An 18,075-nucleotide genomic window follows, 5' to 3' on the forward strand; every position below is an offset into this window, starting at 1 on the left:
ACTTCATCTCTCTTTCTTGGAGAGTAACCTGTCTTATCAATTACTTCCATAAAACAGCATTTACTATGAATACTCCTGCTGGTAGACTGCGAAGAGACAAACTGCATACCTGATACGTCTGGATGCTAAGGAAGTTAAGCAACGTAATCCTTGTAATTCCTCCTGACGACTGTGAGACAGGGAAGTGATGGTTGTGGTTGTCCTGGGGGGTGTCTTAAAAATTAATATGGTCATTTTCTTTACAAAGAACTTCCAAACCCCATTTCAACCAAGCAGGAAGGAAATATTGCTTTTATCTGCTTCTGGCTTAATTGTCCATGAGCCTGTTGTGGAGATGGCGCCGTGTGATAATGGTGCCACTGACACAGAGAGGTGCTTCTCCAAGCCTTCGGAGGAATAAGGCAGTCTCTGTGAAAGCGTTTCTTTAGCAATGATAAGATGGAAAGAGTAATGACGGAGACCAAACTGATAAAGGCAGAAATATCAAAAGGAACAGCAGGCGAAAGCCAGAATTTTTAAAGCTGCATTAGAGGCATCTTCAGAGCTGGAAGGTCCATTCAGAAGTTGCCTACGTCGCCAGGGCCTTTAATAGAAGATGATCTTTCCTCTACAGAAGAATAGAGATGCATTCTTAACTGAATGCGTCTTAACCAGAGGTGTTGGACAGCACGACTCAGGCTGGGTGCCGAGCTGGAGCTGTACAGCAACAAGCCATGCCTGGTGCCCAAGTCCACTTCATTAATATTGCAAATCTACAGCCCAACTAAGCTGATTAAATGGCACAGTAGGTTTGACACACAGAAACACTGTTGTTAATCTCCCCTCCAATAAATTTGGCTGCCAAATGAGGTTTTTTTAATAAAAAATAAAAAAATAAAAAAACACAACGTCCATCCAGAATTATGACTTTTATTATTTAAAAACAACCAAGAAAAAACTACTAAAGCTTTTTAATGTGTCTAGCAAATCTGTCTTTCAAGAAGGTAGGATTTTATCTTTTATTTAAGCAAGGAAAGAATACAAGCATAACTTCAAATAAATTCACTTATTAAAAAAATGACATCATTGCATTTGAGAAGTATTCTGAAGTTTCCTAGTGATCTGCAGGTTCCATGGGACTGATCTGTCCATACTGCATGCACAGTTGAAAAGGAAGATAAATTCCTTTCTGTTAGTAATGCAATCATCTTACAAGGTATTTTTTATTAAATTAGCCCCATGTAACTAAATTGCTACTGATGCCTTCTGTGGATGCTCCTGAATCATCAGCTAAATAGCGGCTGATCTAAGTTTGGCAGAAGGAAGAAATGAAGTTTTGGAAAATGATGCTCATTGTTCCTGATAGCAATCAATCAGAACGGGATACTTGTATGCGCTTTTAAAAGCACTGTAATTAGGGGAGGGCCACAAATCTTTCTTATGTTAGCAGAGGAAAAAGAAATAGTAAATATGGTCTGTACTTTGAGCTTAAACGTTGGATGGATGTTTACACGTTTATGTATATATAGCATATATGTATTAATATATGCATATATAAACATATCCAAATAATTAACATATGCATACGTTAATATATGTAGTTTGTACAGCAGGATAAAAAAAATCACTTTCCCAACTTTTCTCTAGCATTTCTAGAAGCAAACACAAAGCGTGCACCGGTTTACCTGACCAGCTAGAGAATTGTTTTCTCCTGTCATTTCCTGTTTAATTCCTGCTTTTGAGAGCTGTTCCTTGTCTTTAGAAAAACCTTTCCTGTGTTCTAGGGGTCTTTTTCAAAGCAGCGCTCAGACAATGAGAGGTTTTGGTATTGAGGGCATGTCCCCGGCTTTCATCTGCTTCTCCTTACCTTTCATGTTTGTTTTTTTTCCCATTGTCAGAACCTGCGGTGCCTCCTCTTCGGTATCCCTGGCAGCAGCTGGTAGCGTGTTTGCCTCAGGAGGTGGGCGGCCCTTCTGTCCATCCTATTTTCCAGACGTCAGGGGAAAGGGAAAGCAGAGCAGTAGTATATATGAGGCTGACAGAGTGGGGTCAGGCTTATGTATTTGCATACACACATTAAAAACGTTTTAATCTTTACAAAAAGTCTTACTCGATTTCAGTTTGGTGAACGTGCCCTCTTAATATAAAGAAATGCGTCTGGTAAGTCTTGTAGGGTTTTGGAGCACTTGTAAAGTAAGTTGGGAGTTCCGTTAAAAGAGAAATCTGTTGGAGAACTAGAGATGATAAAACATAGGCACAAATACTCCCTGTTTTGGGAAACTGTACGCACTTACTAGCAGTTGCCTATTGAAGGTAACATGCAGGAATAAATCCTGATAGCTGCAGTTCTCAAATTTTATTGTAGCATGTTTCATAGCCCTTCTTTCCTTCTGGTTCCTTTCTTTAAAATCTAGTAAGATATTCACAAGTTCATGGAAACACCCGTGTAGTTTGACTTACTGGTGTCAAGCCAGCTAGTTTAGTTGTGTTAAATTTTGAAGCGGATGCTGTGCATGAGTTCCCAAGACAGGAGTCTTTCAATTTCACCAAGACTTACTGCAATGTATATAAACTGAGTGTTTTTACACATCCATAGAAACATATGTTTTTAAGTCAGTTGCAATGACTGGGAGAACACAGACTTGTGCAAACGCAGGGGAAGGCCTCGGCCTCGGCAGTACCCCTGCGCAGGCAGAGCAGCCCACCTATTTGTGCAGCTCACCCATTTGTACAGCTCTGGGTATGTTGCACGTGGAAGCCCAGTGACTCTTGTTTTAATAATTATCTCCTCTTTCAGTTTCACTTCTGTTTCATTATGTGAATATCAGAGAATGGAAAAAGCAGCGCATTTGATGAAATGAATTTAAGGGGGAGAATTTCCATTTTAAATCTTCTACCTGGAATGCTATTTGAGGATTTAGCCGTGTCCTGCTCTGAATCTCCTGCCACGCGTCAGGAGCTCTGTATATGCACACATACCCACGCTGCGTTCCAGCTGCCTTTGCCATCCTGTTTCTTGCAGTGCCGTGACCCCACGTGCCTCTTCCTTTCATGTTTGTGGGGTTTTTTTAGGTTTTTGGTTGGTTTTGTTTGTTTTTTATGTCAGGTAGGAAAGTCATCTGGCACAACAGGGTATTGAGCTCTCTTGAGAGTCTGGCTAGAGGTTAAAGAGGGCTGTTGCTATCCAGAATACTGCACGGTATTGGTGCTGTTGGGTACATTATTGGCGCTATCGGGTGCGTTATCGGTGCTCTAGTGATATCCCTGCAGCCCTCCTCTTTTGGTACCCAGTTTGCTACAAAACAGTAGCACTCTGCCTTTTGGTTTCTGAAACGTGGTATAAAGCTTTGCAGTTTGCACTGAGTAATTAAGCTTCAGCTAAATGAATGGAAAGATACTGTTGAATGGAAACCCTTGCAATATCAGCTAATTAATACAGTTTTTCTGTTGCATTTGATTGCATTTTCTGTTCTTAAAAGAAGACAGAAAATAAAACGAGAGGCATATCTGTAGAGAGATGGATTTGCTGTTCTCCTGCTGCGTAATCACCACAGATTCATACATTGTTAAATTTCTAGCATTTTGTGTCTCTCCTAAATGTTTCTAATTTAATTTTGGAGAAGAATCTTTCTTCAAACAATTGAGGCTCGACGCTGCCATTTTTTTCTGTTTTCAAAGATAGTCCCTGAAAAGATGTCAGGGTTTTATGTGCTGTGCAGGATCCTTTCAGTTTTGGTTCAGTGGCATGATTTCTGGTATACGGTGTCTGAAAGCACAAGAACACTAATTATTTTATAATAGTTAATGTCAGCGCATAGTTTTCTTAACGTCACCCAAAAATAGAACTTCAGTCCACTTGTAACACCTTTGTAAGTTGTAAATGGAAGTACCGATAGGAAATAGCCTTTCAAAAACCAAAGGTTTGTATCTACGGTTCTATAATAGACTTCCTTCAGCCTTTAGTTCTATGTTTAGAAAAATTATTACTATAACATCAGTTCTCTACAGATTTGTTAGAGGCATAGGCTGCCCTGGAGCTATAAAAGGCTGTTAGAGGACTATCAACTGCCACGAATCGGAGGTGAATATTTGTGGAGCCATCTAAACAGAAGAGGAAGAACATTGCTCTGTAAAGCGCAGTAATGCTTGCACAGTTACAAAAAATAATTTTGTTTTCTATCTGCAATCCAAAAATAAAATCTAGATAGTATTTCTATTCCTTTCATTCACTTTTTGTGATGTGTGTGGTTTCACATTTTCGGAAGACTTTGAACCATCTTCACAGTGTTATAACGGCAAGATTACAGTTGACAGAAATTTTGTGTTTTGTTTCCATCTCTATCACCAACGTACCAGGAACTTGAGGAGGTCACTAAATCACTCCGCTGCAGTTTTGGGTTAGTAAAGTAAGAATTCTGCCATCTTCACAGGACTTGGGAAATAAATTACATTTGAGAGTGTATTTTAAGATACACTAGGTGCTTGGATGAATGGCGATGTAGATGCAAAGTGTTTTCTCTTGTGTTTGGAAATTTTTAAATGGTCAAAACCATTTTTTTGTGAGGTTGTAGATAAGGCCTCGACAGATTTGAGCAGTGAAAGGTGAGGTTTGTGTGACTGATCTCTCAGCTGATATTTTAATAAGTCGGGCTACAAAAGAGTACTTGGGTGAAATGTGAATAGATCTCATGGATCTCATTACTTCAACAATGGTTGCTTAATTACAAATACACTGTATATTTAATAAACCCTACTCATTTTCAGAGCTTGAAAAAACGAAAAAACAATTGCTGAGAGCCGGGGGCTGGCACGAGGGGACAGCCCGAGCCCACCGGAGCCCCTCGGGTGAGGGCAGCTGCAAGGCAGCAAGCCCCTGGTGAAAGGCCGACCTTAAACTCCACTTTGAAAAGGTCTGGTGCTGGGTTCCATTTAGTTCCATTTCCATTTAGTTCCATTTTAAAATATATATATTTTAGCTCTGATACTCCCCCCCTGTATCACAGTAGACGTAAGCCTTGCACAGTTCTGCAGCCGCAGCCTTCCTGCACGCCAGCACCAGACACCGACGGGGCTCGGTCCCGTTAGCTCGCGGTGCTGTCCTCCTTGGGACGGGTGTTACTCAGCGTTCGTCAGCCTTTGGGAATTCTGTTCAAGTACGCAATTCAGGCCAAAGGCTAATGGTTTGGTTTTTTTCTGCACTTCTTAAAAGCAGGATTTGACACAATTGCACGAGCAATGTGAAAATGTTAGGCTCCTTCAGAGGTGGCCTGTAAGACCAGAGCCCTGGTTCTCGTGACTGTGTGTAGATGTTTTCGGATGTTCGTGGCCCTGGTTCTCGTGATTTTGTGTGTGTATGTCTTCGGATGTTCAAAGTCTGTAAGCTAATGAATTGCAGCGCTGTGTGCGAGCTGAGGCCCAGAGCCCTTATGGTTTGGGACTGGGTGAGAGTTAGTGTCCGTCACCCAGCAGGGCTTTTCTGCCAGGTTTTCTGTGCTCCGGTCTCTCAGCCTCTCCCCTTCCTTCCTATCTGATGTAGCACCACAATTTCGATTACATCTTCCCATCGCTGCCCATGGGACAGGCATTGGTAGGGCGGCCCCGTTCAGAGGCCGCTGAGACACAAAGCAAATTGATTCAAAACTTTCAGGGCTTTTTACAGGGTTTTGTTGTTTGTTTTTTTTTTTTTTTTTTTTTTTTCTGTAGTTTATGCAGTGCTTTAAACAGGCTCAGGTATTTTTATAGTTTCCAGAGATGCACAGCCTGAGGTCTTGCTGTCCTCCAGGGCATGGCTGCACGTCAGGCGGCCTCAGTGGAGGATTTACCTGTGCTCCCTCCTGCAGCGTGCTGGTGGCGGGATTCGGGAGGCTCTTGAACTTTCACTTAAAACGTTTTCTTTTTCCTAACGCTGATCAGGAAGTTCTGTTATATTGGTGTCAGTAAAATGGTAAATAATGGCTAAAAGCAGGACGAAGCTCGTTCTTGAGAGAGTATTGGAACGGTCATCAGTTAGGTGATCTCACTAGCGCTTGCTGCACTCTGACAAAACCAAGAGAAGACAGGCATCGTTTATTTATTTCTTGCTTTAATCTATTAATTTAAAAGAAACACTGAAGCTGCCTTTTCTGCATCGTTGTGAAACAATAAATTTGATGATTTTTCCCTAATTGCTTTCCAATGGCATGCCTTTGTAACTGAATTCAGTCATCCTGTGGCTTCTAAACCAAGAGGTTGTAACCGTGTTCTGGGTTTGTGCTTTGTGCGCTGCTCGTGCTGCTTCTGTCTTCCTGTTCCACTGCATGTATCAGGTGTGTTTCCCAGTACACGTATGTGTGTGTCTTAGAAAAAAAAAAAATAGAAAGCTGGAAAACAAAGCTCTGTTCCGTGCATTTCAAACCTACTAGTCCTTAAATTTGTCACTTTAAAAAAGTGACAAAAAAAAATCAGAAAAGACTTCTAGTTACTTGCATACAACTACACAAGGGTATTATACATGCCAGTTTCTAACGTTTTCTATGTACATTTATCTTGGGGTGAAATAATCTTTGTAACAGCGCAGGTTTTTTCTTACAACTACCAGCAACGTACCTCCCCGAGGCAAGTGACTGATGGAGACTGCAAGCCTTTGGAGCGTTTGTGTAGCAGTGTCTCTTCCGCTTATTCCCTTATCTAAAAGCAAATGGTATGAAATTCTGCACCTGTTCTAGCTAATGGGTTTCTCTTAGTGCCTAAACATCTGTATGAAGCTCAAGTGTGTTTTTCAGTCCGTGTAATTTAAAGTAACGCATGTAACTTCATCAAAGTTACTTTTGATTTATGCCGTTGCAGAATTTGGCTCTTTCAAGAAGCTAATTTGCTGAAGCAAATGCAAATATTTAATTCCTGAGGTTACAGTGTCTTTTGTTTGCTTTTGTGATACTCTAATTAAAGGCAAACTCCCGGCGCGGGGTGGATGCGGACGGTTAGCACGAGGCCAAGAGCAGCGAGATTTCCTCCTCGGAGCTCCGGACAGGGCCGAAACCCAGTCGAGGGATCAGGGTGGTCTACTCCTGTAACGCTCGGAGTTTGAGTTACTTTGTAAAAATGTTTGAACAATACTTTATTCTGCCTCAACAATATTTATAGCGGAAAATGTACCTTATCCCAAATAATACAGAAATAGAGTACAGGAACTATTTACGGTGGGAACAAATGGAAAGCTAACGACATTAGAAAAACATATTGATGTTTTCACATAGCTGTGCAATAAAATACTTAAGTTAAAAATAAATCTGAGGGTTTTAAGACTTAATAGCACCCACAAACATAAAAAAAAATCTAAACCCAATTTATTATATTTCCCAGTGATTGATGAGCATTTGCTTTGTTTATTATGATGTGTTCAGATGGTTTAGCTTCTTTGAAGTTGCTATTTGGGAATAAGCTAACAAAATATATTCAGGGATTTAGAAAGTTCTGTGTCTCGGAAGAATGTAAATGTTGAGTTGTATCTAAATAAAATGCTTTGTCTCCAGTCCAGGAAGAAATTAAAAAAAAAAAAAAAAAATCAAAACAGCTTCTTGCATTTGAGCAGAGACATATGTTTTGTGGGTTGGCACCAGACGAGTGTGCAGAGTCGTGTGGAACCAAATCTTCATACTCCGGGATATTTAGAGGAACAACATTCAAAGCAAGGTGCTAGAGAACTTAAGGAAAAGATAATGTAGAATTTCCTTAAGATGGAAAATGCCTGCTTTGAGTCTTGTTTATGAGCGTCCCTTTATTTCCAGTGCCACGTAACGGTGTCTCCTTTGTGTCAGTGTCAAATGACATACGTGAATCAGATATTGTAAATAAGATAACGTGCTGTTAAGAAGAAACAATATTTTAATTTCATTGGTAAATTCACGTAGTGGGAGATGAGATTATATTGACTCCTCCTGGCTGCTAAGATGATGATAAAATCATATGAAAAATCATATGAAGGAAAAAATAACTCAGTGTTTGGTACTATGCAGTAAAATGAGCAGGCCCCAGGAGGTTTACAAGCTTCCCCTGAAACATGCTTCAACACAGAAGAAACTTTTTCCCTTTAACGCAACGCTCCAACTCCTTCCAGAAGGCTATGAGGTTATTAGAACAGAATTAATGATATCTTCACAATTATTGCAGCTTTGTAGGAGAGAAAGACGATTAAATCAGAGCAGGAATAACATCTGCAATGGGAGTGGAGTTCAAGGGTCTGGATTTCAGTTGTGCAGCTCAGTGCCAACGAGAAAAAGGAAAAAGGAGCATCCATCAATACGAACAGCAAAGTGAGAACGAGCTACTCGCCAGGCAAACAAAATCTTTTCAGTGGCGTTTAAAAATTCTCTGGAGCTTTGGACATGATTCAACTTAAGAAAATTGGAGGCTGAGTTTAATGGGCAATTGATAGAAAGCCTCAACACCGTATTAGATGTGCAAAGTCCCTTTTAGGGAAAACAACTCACGGATTCTGAACCGCTTTGAAAAATGATTGTTTCAAGTGGCACAATGAGAGGTTGTATTTGTTTCCCCGCAGTTGCTCCGCGGTGTGTGTTCTCCCTTTAAAGCACGTTTTTTCCTCCAGCCCTCTGTGCGGCTTGCGTCCCCAGACCCGACTGGCGGAAGGTAGGCTTTCTGCTCCCGAGCCACTGAGCGGCATTTTCCATTCGGAGCCTGTTAAACTGATCTGTTGATGGATTCCATTTTGGCTTCCACACCACTCCAGCCCTCTGACTGTATTGGTTTGGTGTATAAAACAAGGCAAGTACAGCTGAAGCCAGGCCTATGCCATGCCTGCACAGCACGCAGACCTACTGAGGTAGAAGCCACCGATGGCATTGGTTGGGGTTTGCTGTCCTGTCACCTTCCCTGATGTCGTGGCCACGGAGCAGTTCCGTGGAGCCCACAGCGAGTGTCAGGAGCAGGCTGTCCCCAGGGCTGTCGCACAGCCTGCTTCGACAGCCTCCTTCACTGCCCCTCGGGGCCCTTCGCTAGCCTTAGGTTCTCGGAAACGCTTTTTTCCATTCCTCTCCTACCCCTCGACCCTATGGTAGGTGGTAGCTGAAAGCGTGGTGGCAGTGTGCTGGAGCAGGGTCGCTTTCAGTTCCTGCGCGGCCACTTTTTAATACCCTGAGAAGGTGATTTTCTATCTGGAACCTTCCCCGAGAGCAATCCGTCAGCTCGGAGCTTGGCAAGCATGAAGGCGCGCAGCGTACATCCAATTTCTTTTTCATATTCTTCATTAGAAAAAAAGAGCTAGCATAATCCTGGTGGCCTATACGACTTATTTCAGGGACAGATCTGATGGTTATTTTTCTAATATATATTTATATATATTCTATTTTAAATTCTTGGAGCAGTAGAAAAAGGAGAGGGAGTGTCAGTTTAAGTGTTTGGTAACTTGTTTTGAGGAAGTCAATTTGAAAGGTGTTTGTTCAGAGCTGATGGGCGTTGGGGTGTTGATTTACGTCAGAAGAAACAAACATGGTCATTTCAGATAAAGTATTACCGTGAAGCTGAGATGAAATTATTTATCCATTGAGAAAGGTAAACTTTAGTCTTTTTGGTATTTGAGGCATTTGACTACTTTGGCTCTAGCAGCCTGGATGGTCCATGGAGAGCGCTAAGTGATCCGATCACCTTCCCCACGTGTCCTGGCTGCTGACACTTGGATGGTCCAGGCTTGCAAAGAAAGAAACGAGTAAACAGATCAATCATGTTAAAAAATAAAATAAAATCAAGATGAATGAGTTGCCTCTGTTGAGTTTTGTTGTTGCTCTGGTCCTACCCTGGCCGAAGTCAGCCTAAGTTTCTCCTTTGCCCTTGCCCAGCGTGGGATTCCTCTGCAACCCGAGAAAGGAGAACCAAATGGAAGCCGCTCAGGAGAGGATAAAATTATTTACAAGACAAAAGCTTTTTGACTTGATTAGCCTTCTAGTTAATGGCATCTGTTGCTAAATGAAGACTGAAAGATTTCAGCAGTGTCGCAGCACGCGGTGGTTCCACAGATACAGTCGGGGCTTAAGTTTGTGTGCGCTGGGGCTGGGAGTGTTGACTTGCAGCGGGTATCAAACTTGGTCTCGTGTTGCAGCGGAGTTTCTCTTTCATAATCTCTAACTCATGGAGTGATTACTGGCGTCATTACTTTCTTGTGAAAACAGTGAATTCCCTAAGTTTCGCGTATTTAACCTTAAATATATTAACGTGGATTAATTGCGATACACCTCAAGTAGATAAATGCCTTCCCACGGAATGGCTATCACGCTGGTTGTTTTTAGCAGCACCTAATAAATTCACGTGTTGTATACAGTACGCTATTGTAGCTTGTGCCTTCTCGATGAATAGATTCTAAAAATCTAAGTCTAGTTGCAACTACCCTGGCTTATGTGCTGTTTTGTGGCGTTTTCCTTCAGATCCTTATTGACGATGGTGGTCATTGGAGGTATAAATATTGAAGAATATATCATTTACAGACAAGATCTTTGAAATCTGTTTCCTTCAGACAGCAAAGGTAAGTAAAACATCTGTATTTTGCATTTGTATACGAGTAATAAGTTATATACTTGTTGTACTCAAAAATAAGATAAAGTAACAGCAGCTGGCGTACAGGAGCCTGGCTTCGCTTCCAAAAGTTTAAAGTTTTTTTCTAGTGAGTTTATTTATCCTGCTAATGTGAAAAATAAGCTGTATGAAAGGTGCTCATGTTTTTTCAGTTACAGGAATGTGAATCCTTAGCTTGCTTTTTGTGCATTTAATATTATTAAAGTTATTCCTTATTCTTTCTTTAGCAAGAGTCTTTTTTGTACCACAGATCATTTGCAATATCTGTGTGTGATACTGATCGTGGCCAGGAATACCTTATATGTCGAAATCTGAAGAGTATTTCAGGGTGGGGATTACTTTTCAAAAAAAGAGTTAAGCAGGGCGAAAAAGCCAGCAAGGCACTCAGTAAAACGGTGGTCAATCTGTTAAAGTTTTCTGTGGGATTTTAGAGATACAACTTCTTTTTAGATATTAGTTAATTAGAGACATGAATCTGATGCCCACTGTACTTGAACTGGGCATTTTGGGTATGTGGACTTTTAATCACCAGAAGAGATGTCAGCTACTCAGAAGAGTTCCCTGTCTATTATTTTGTCTATTTGTTATGAAACCAACTATATGCGACACGTCAGGTAATGTGGGAAGAATATTTCTGTTATGGAAATAGAGCTAATTTTCCCAGTCATTATCTGCTGTTAATTTAATGTGTGGCAATATCTGAAATTTAGTGATGATTATATGGTAGTAGATTTTTGGTTGGCTGTACAGCTCAGCTATGAGCAAACCAATTAAGATGTAATTTCAGAATATAATTGAACTCCTAATGGGGCACTTTAATTCACTTGAAATTTACATATTTGCCTTTTTTTGTTTTAGTAGACAAGTCCAAAATGAGGGTACAGCTTCATTTTTGAACTCATGAATGCAGCAACTTCATCTTAGACTTTCCAAACGAAGTGTGTGAAATCCTTTTGAATAGGAGGACGGGATAAGTTCACGAACTTAGTTCTTCTTACTTAGTTCTCAAAGTCTGAACTTTGAATGGCTTTCATTGGCTATTTATCTGAAGAATAAAACTTTGTGCTGTTAGGATGCTGTGGCACCAGTGATACTCTCTTCACCTGCAGTGCGACACCATGTGATGCCATATAGTAAAAACGGAGCTACTTGGTGCAAAGTTTGTTTGGTATTCAGAACTAATTTTCTTGCTTTATGCATGGCTGGGCAGCCCCGGTCTGCTGTGAAAGATCTTGCTCTGCAGATCTTTATTGCTGATTTTTCAAGCAGTATGAATAGGGAATGCTTGGAACTGTGCGGTAAGCTCGGACCTGGCTGACAGAGGTTCAGGGCTGGGACACCCAGGGGCAGAGACGCGTGTCTCACTTCCCTGTTACAGAAATGAAGTCCCCCGTTTATGTAGCGTGTGCAATGTATTTGTGTTTTACTTCCTGCTGAGTGTCATCTTACATAAGTCGGAGGTTTCGTATGAACCACCCCCCTTTTTGTTTCTTTTGTTTTTCTTCCCTTAACGGATGGTTTTTCAGCCCGCGTTTAACTGCAAGGCACTGAAGCAGTGTGACTCACGTATGTCACTGCGTGCTGTGGACACCAGCGGCGGTACCTGGGCTAAGGCAGCCCTGCCTCCACCAGGTTTTGCCTCGTTCTGGGTTTTCCCAGCTCCCAGATGATGCTGGAAGAGAACAGCAGATGGGAAAGAGTTAAAAAGTGTGGCATGCATAACTGAATGACATGACCTAAAATAAGGAAACAAACAGTGGCTGTTTGTTAGAGCAAGGCTCAAATTAAGAAAGAAATGAAGGCAGTTCTCTTTTCTTTTTTTTTTTTTCTTTTAACCCCAGAATGGAAGACCCTTTTCATTTACAAGATAAACAGCACTGAGTTGAGAGAGGTCATTTATACCTCTGCCATGCTGAAGTTAAATTTTGTGTTTTGTTGCTGCTGTTTCCTTCAAGAATAGCCTTTTAGTAGGATTTCAGCTGTTGTAAACTGGGGAACTGTGACATTTGGTAAAGATACAGCGGAACAATTATCCACGTTCGCATTTGGGTTAAGAAGAAATGGTTTTTGCGTGTGAAAAACTGGGACGGCGGAAGCATGTCTGTAAGGTTAATGTTTTACTAGTTATTTCCCTGAAGTTTTAATATGTACGTGTGGAGAAACCTCAGAAAGCTTCTACGAAATCAAAAAAATAAAAATAAAAACACACTAAAAACAATTAGCTCTCGTTCTAAGCATCTTAGCTTTTATTTTGTGCTCTCTTTGCCTACCAGTACTAACCTGTTCACAGCTGCTCAGGTACGTGCAGGCACTGTTTCTATTCCATTTGATCTATTTTTAAATGTAGGGGCTCTCCGTGTTTAATACGCATTACTGTGCTTGCAGGCTAATACTTCAAAACCTTGGTGACCTTGGTTCACCCACTTGTACCTTACACATTATCATGCAGTCTTTATTTACATGATAACATGTTATTTTTCCCTATAAAAGGGAATCCGTGCATTAAATAGATGGCATTTCATCAGTGTGCGGCTGTCTGGTATTTTTAATTGTTCAGTGTGGTTCCAGATCTGTACCGAACAATTTGCAAACCTTGCTATGAGGATACAATGAGGAACTTGCCTTTGTTTGTTACTGTAACTAGCAACAGGTTTTCTCTACGACTCTGACAAAACCCAGCCTGTGACGCCCAGAACATGTTGCAGAAACGTTTTTAGGTCTAGGAGCTTTCCTTTCTGACTCTTCTGGTGGGCTGCTGGGGTTTTTGTACTCTTTACAGTGGCTCTAGGAGTGGGGTTCTCACAGTCTGTGAAGATTCTTTCCTTGAGGAGAGAGCAGAAACAGTGATTTTTCATCAGAAGTGTAGGAACTGAAAGGATAGTGGGCCTTGGCATCCTTCTTTTGCATCCCTCTTTCTTTTCCACTTTCTTTTCTCCATTCCTTTTGGTTTCCAATTCTGGTTTCCTACCGAGCCGTTTTTACACTTTTCACTCCTTGTATGTCTCCTGTCCTGTCTCTCTGTCGTGTATGTCCATCTTGTCTTCATTTTCTTTCTCCCTCATCCAAGTAATTTCCAATACCAGCTAGTTTCTATTTCATTATCCATCCTTGCACAGTACCAGTGTTCCCAAATTTCCCTTACTTTCCCAGATTTCAGTTTCGTTCAGGCTCTGGACTTACACCCCTGTTTCGCCGGCCGTGTCTGCAGGTAGGTGTTGGAGGCCGTGCATTCTGCCGTGCTCCGCTGATGTCCTGTAGCTGTTTCAACGTGACCGAAGTGCCGTGGAGGAGCAAAGCTTGCCTCCTGCTGCAAAGGTTACTCACAACCCTGATGCAAAGATCAGCCTTCCCAAACTCTGTCCTTGCTACGGAGCGTCTGCACGTTGAAATTTTACGTTTCAAAAACCGTATGTTTCGAAAAGGTTGAAGTTGTGTAGTAGAAGACAGTTTGGAATTTATGGATGTTTTTAATGCACGTATAGCGGTCTTAGCATGAACACTGGATTTCCTCATCCATAAACTGAGATGGCACTTATTGATTTGTGCTATTTATTTCAGCATGTGAAAGAAACCAGAATTATGCATTACGAGTCCCCAGGTTTTTTTCTTGTTAATCACATCGAAGGGTGCAGCAGTGTATTGGAGAAACCCAGCATTAATAAAATAGGGAACTGTTTATGCGAGGTTGGGAAGTGAGGGTGAGGCTTACATCTGTTTCTGGAGTATTTTAAAGAGTACATGGAAAATTCTGGTAGCTTGATAGAATTTTATATTGTGCAATAAAATGATAGACGTGTTTAGTCCCATGTGCCATCTCCAGCTGCAAGCCACGTAGTCCTCGAGAACTTTCTCAGCTGCATAATGCTGGGACTCGTGATGTATCGCTGTGCAGAACCAGGCCTTGCTATCCAAACGTCAGAATTTATACGGCTGTTTAATTATTCTGAAGTATATAACGTATGGCTTGGCGGTGCTTGCCCAGTGCCTCTCTAAATAGTTTGTCTTAAACTGTGTCGTTCCTCATGTCTTCACTGCGATTATTCTGAGACAGAAAAGGAGCAGTGTTGTGTTGCATCATTCTCCTTCCTAGAGCAGTCTGCAGTCCAGACTGAGGGACGGTTTTTCCTGAATTGTCATTAAAACCAGGGAGCCCAGTTGTCTTTTCTAAGGCCCTGATGTTTTTCTGAGAACAATCAAATCTCCGTGTCTCGCTCATCTTTTAATGTGAAAGGGTATTTTTTAGTGAAAATCCAAGTTATTTTCTGTAATACAAGATAAAAGCAAATTATGCCATCATAAATTTAATAAAGGGAAACCTACTTAATTTGAAAGTTACTTCTACAGAAATTTTGAAAACATATGTTTATATTGCTCTATAATATACTTTTAGGTATATTATATATATAATACTTTTAGGTATATTTTAGAGCTGAACTTCAACGTAAGTTCTAAATATAATAGATTTAGTAAGCCATTCTTTGTCTTAGCAGAATTTCATTATTTATTTTGACCTCTTTTGCCAAGTTTGTCACATTTCAGCAGAGCAGTGGGTTTTTTTTTAGTGGTCCCCCTTTCTTTTCCAGATGGTCCTTCCGAAAGAATTTTCAAATCAAATATGGGCTGGTGTTTTATTGAGGCAGGTACTATAAATAAATACCCCATACTGCAAGGGCTTTCCATTTTGAAAACTTGGGACGGAGAGCACCCTGAACATAAGTAAATATTCCCACACATTTTTATTGTTACTAACTTAATCAAGCTCAGTGGATTTAATAGTAACTTCAAAGTTAAATTTTTAGGTAACGCAATAATTTCCGATACTGATGTAAATCTCTCAAATAAGTAATTTTATAGCAAAACTGTTAAAATTCACTTTTTTAATGTGTTTTCTTATTAAAGCAAGGTATACACGCACCCATTTTGAATTAGTTGCCTAAGGGCTAGCTTCATACAGTAACCTGGATGTCTCCAGAAAGTTTTTTGTGATTTTTGTTTGTTGTTTTAATTATTATTTCTGCCCATGGTGTTAGAAAGTTTTACAAATACCAATCCTTATGTTTTCCTGTAATACATCAGGAAATCGTGGGGAAATTTAAGCCGCGTTGTCTTTGTCCTACAAGTGCTAGGTGTTTAAAATACCAGTTAATAAAGCTACTTTCACTACTGGTTGATTTTACAGAATATTTAAAGGAACAATGAATTTGAAGCGTAGTATCTAAGATAAACAGCATTATTCATTTCTGTTGTAACAACAAACCAAATTCAGATCCTTGATTTTGCTTTCATACTTCTATCTGAGAAACCAGTGCTCTAAAGAAGAAACTCAAAGGTAGCAAATCTTAAATTTCACTGTTAGTGGAAACCTAGGAAACCACAGTTTTTCTTGATGTGAAGAAGGCCTGAAGGGTTGTGGAGGTTTGCTTTTAATTTTTTTCGTATCCTTTTTTTATTCCTCTCTATGTTGCTGATTTGCTTTGCTTTCGCCTTACTCTAAATTCACATCTTTTGCAGACTTAGGGGCAGAAAATCTGTGGAAATGGTTAAGGGAAGTAGAACTGGTTTGCAGTTGGCGCGTTGAGCTTGGGTCAGCTGCGTTTGTCCAGATCTGATCTACTGGTCTGGGAAGCGTGTGCCTTAAGTAGAGCCGCCACTGCTTTCCTACAGTGAGAAACGAGAGCTTTGAAATGCATTCCTGCTTCTGTTGTTTTATCTTTAAACGGGGTGTTGTCGTTTTTCAGATTCTTGACTGGCTTCTATCAGCATATTTCTGCTAAAGGGAAACATCTACCCCAACTGATTGCTGCTGATCTGAGCGAATGTCACAGGCATCTTTGCCTCTTCTCCTAGAAGGATACCAGTCCATTGAAATGCTTTAAATTAAAACTAGTGACGCTTTTAAATTTAAGCTCATGAAAAGTTTCTAAAGCCGCTCTTCCTCTGAAAACCTGTGATGATGCTCCAGAATTGCTATTCAACACAGGATTTTTTTTTCACTTTATGTTTTTACCACATTCCTGAAAGCTATTGATGAGATAAGATTTTCACCCAGCTGTTTGAGTAATTATTACAGTTTAACTTAGTCTCCCAAACTGAGATTGCATCACTTCAGAGGATTCATTAGAATTTTTGTTGTTGGGTTTTTTTATCAGTGTATGAAAAGCAATATGTACCATTCTGAGAGGGGGGAAAAATACTTGAGCTGAAAAGGACCGAAAGGAAAACTAAACTTCCCATTGGAAAAGTATCATGACAAAAACTATTTGTTCACCAACTTGATCCATTTGAGTCCTTAATACAGGAACAGAAACTATTTAGGACATGGATCTCAGCATGAATTTACCAAAGTAGCTGGATTGTGTATCAGATGCATGTTGTTTGGAAAACAAATTGCTATTATTTTTACGTGAGTAACACGTAGACGTTCATTGCTGAATCCCAGGTATGATTTGAAAGTTTATGAAAAGGTAGATACTTAACAATTCTTGTTTAATTGCTGTTTTGACAAAAGGAAAGGGCATTGGAAGGGAAACCTGGCCATAGGTACATCTTCAATAAAAGGCAGAGAGGAAGAACTGTATATATAGTATATTATGTTTATTATAATGTACATAATTTGACCTCACATAGATAACTCTAGGGCAGTGCTTTTGCTTATGCTACTAATTCTTGTTTAAAAGTTTATACAGTTTACAGTGTAGACATTGGCTCAGGTATTTATCTTTTTTTTCCCTTTTTTTTTTTTTATACTTTAATTTGCGTATTATCCTAACCCTACTTTAGGAGTTTGAGTGGCAGAAAGTGACGCTTTTGTAGCGTAGCTTCTGTAGGCAAATGAGCAGCTGCCAGGAGCATAATGGCAGCCTGGAGGGATGTGACACGGAGGTGTTCCGGCTGGAAGGCACGCGTTGTGCTCAGTGAAGTGCTCCTGTAGTAGCTTTTAGTTCACACCGTGTTCTGATGGTATGGAATTAAGTACATACCAAAGACACGTTTTCTTCAGATGTTGTTGTATACGATTTCATGTCTTGAAAAAGAAATAGTATTACGTTGTCCAAAAGCAAATTCAGCAGATAGGTACTGGCATTAGTCAAAGTCCTTGGCTTCTGCATTCTGTAGGCATGAAAATGTGGTGTCTTCCAGAGCAGGTAAATGCATCGTTGTATGTACTGACCCATAGCACATCTCTGTAATTTTAAACCAACTCAGAATAAAGGTCAGAATTTTTTAGAAGGCAGAGAAAACACTTGGTCATTAGTTGCCTGCTAACTTTTGACCTCTTTATGACTTTTAAGCCCAAATATTCATATTAAAGAGATCTCGGTGAAGTTTGTGAGTACCATGTGTGTAGTATGAAATTTCGCATCTGGAGAAAGGATGAAAACTTGCCTGATGAAGGCTTCATGACGGTATTTCTGTTGACTTGCAGATTAGGTAACTGCTGCTAGCTGAAAAACGTGATGACTTCAACGTCAACGTAGGTGATACTGGCACATTACTTTGTCTGCCGGGAAGATTGCTCAGTAGATTGCTTTA

At 40.4% G+C, this 18,075-nt stretch overlaps 1 protein-coding gene across 1 annotated transcript in view; it reads left to right on the top strand.

The window, feature by feature from the left end:
• MBD5 (methyl-CpG binding domain protein 5) overlaps positions 1–18,075 on the top strand; it is a 139,165-nt gene that overhangs the window by 36,847 nt on the left and 84,243 nt on the right. Inside the window, exon 2 of the mRNA XM_050711630.1 lies at positions 10,395–10,492. The gene's annotated coding sequence lies outside the window, so the exon portion shown is untranslated. The remainder of the gene's footprint in view (positions 1–10,394; positions 10,493–18,075) is intronic.

This window comes from Cygnus atratus, chromosome 6 (genome assembly GCF_013377495.2).
Source record: "Cygnus atratus isolate AKBS03 ecotype Queensland, Australia chromosome 6, CAtr_DNAZoo_HiC_assembly, whole genome shotgun sequence".
Taxonomy (NCBI): domain Eukaryota; kingdom Metazoa; phylum Chordata; class Aves; order Anseriformes; family Anatidae; genus Cygnus; species Cygnus atratus.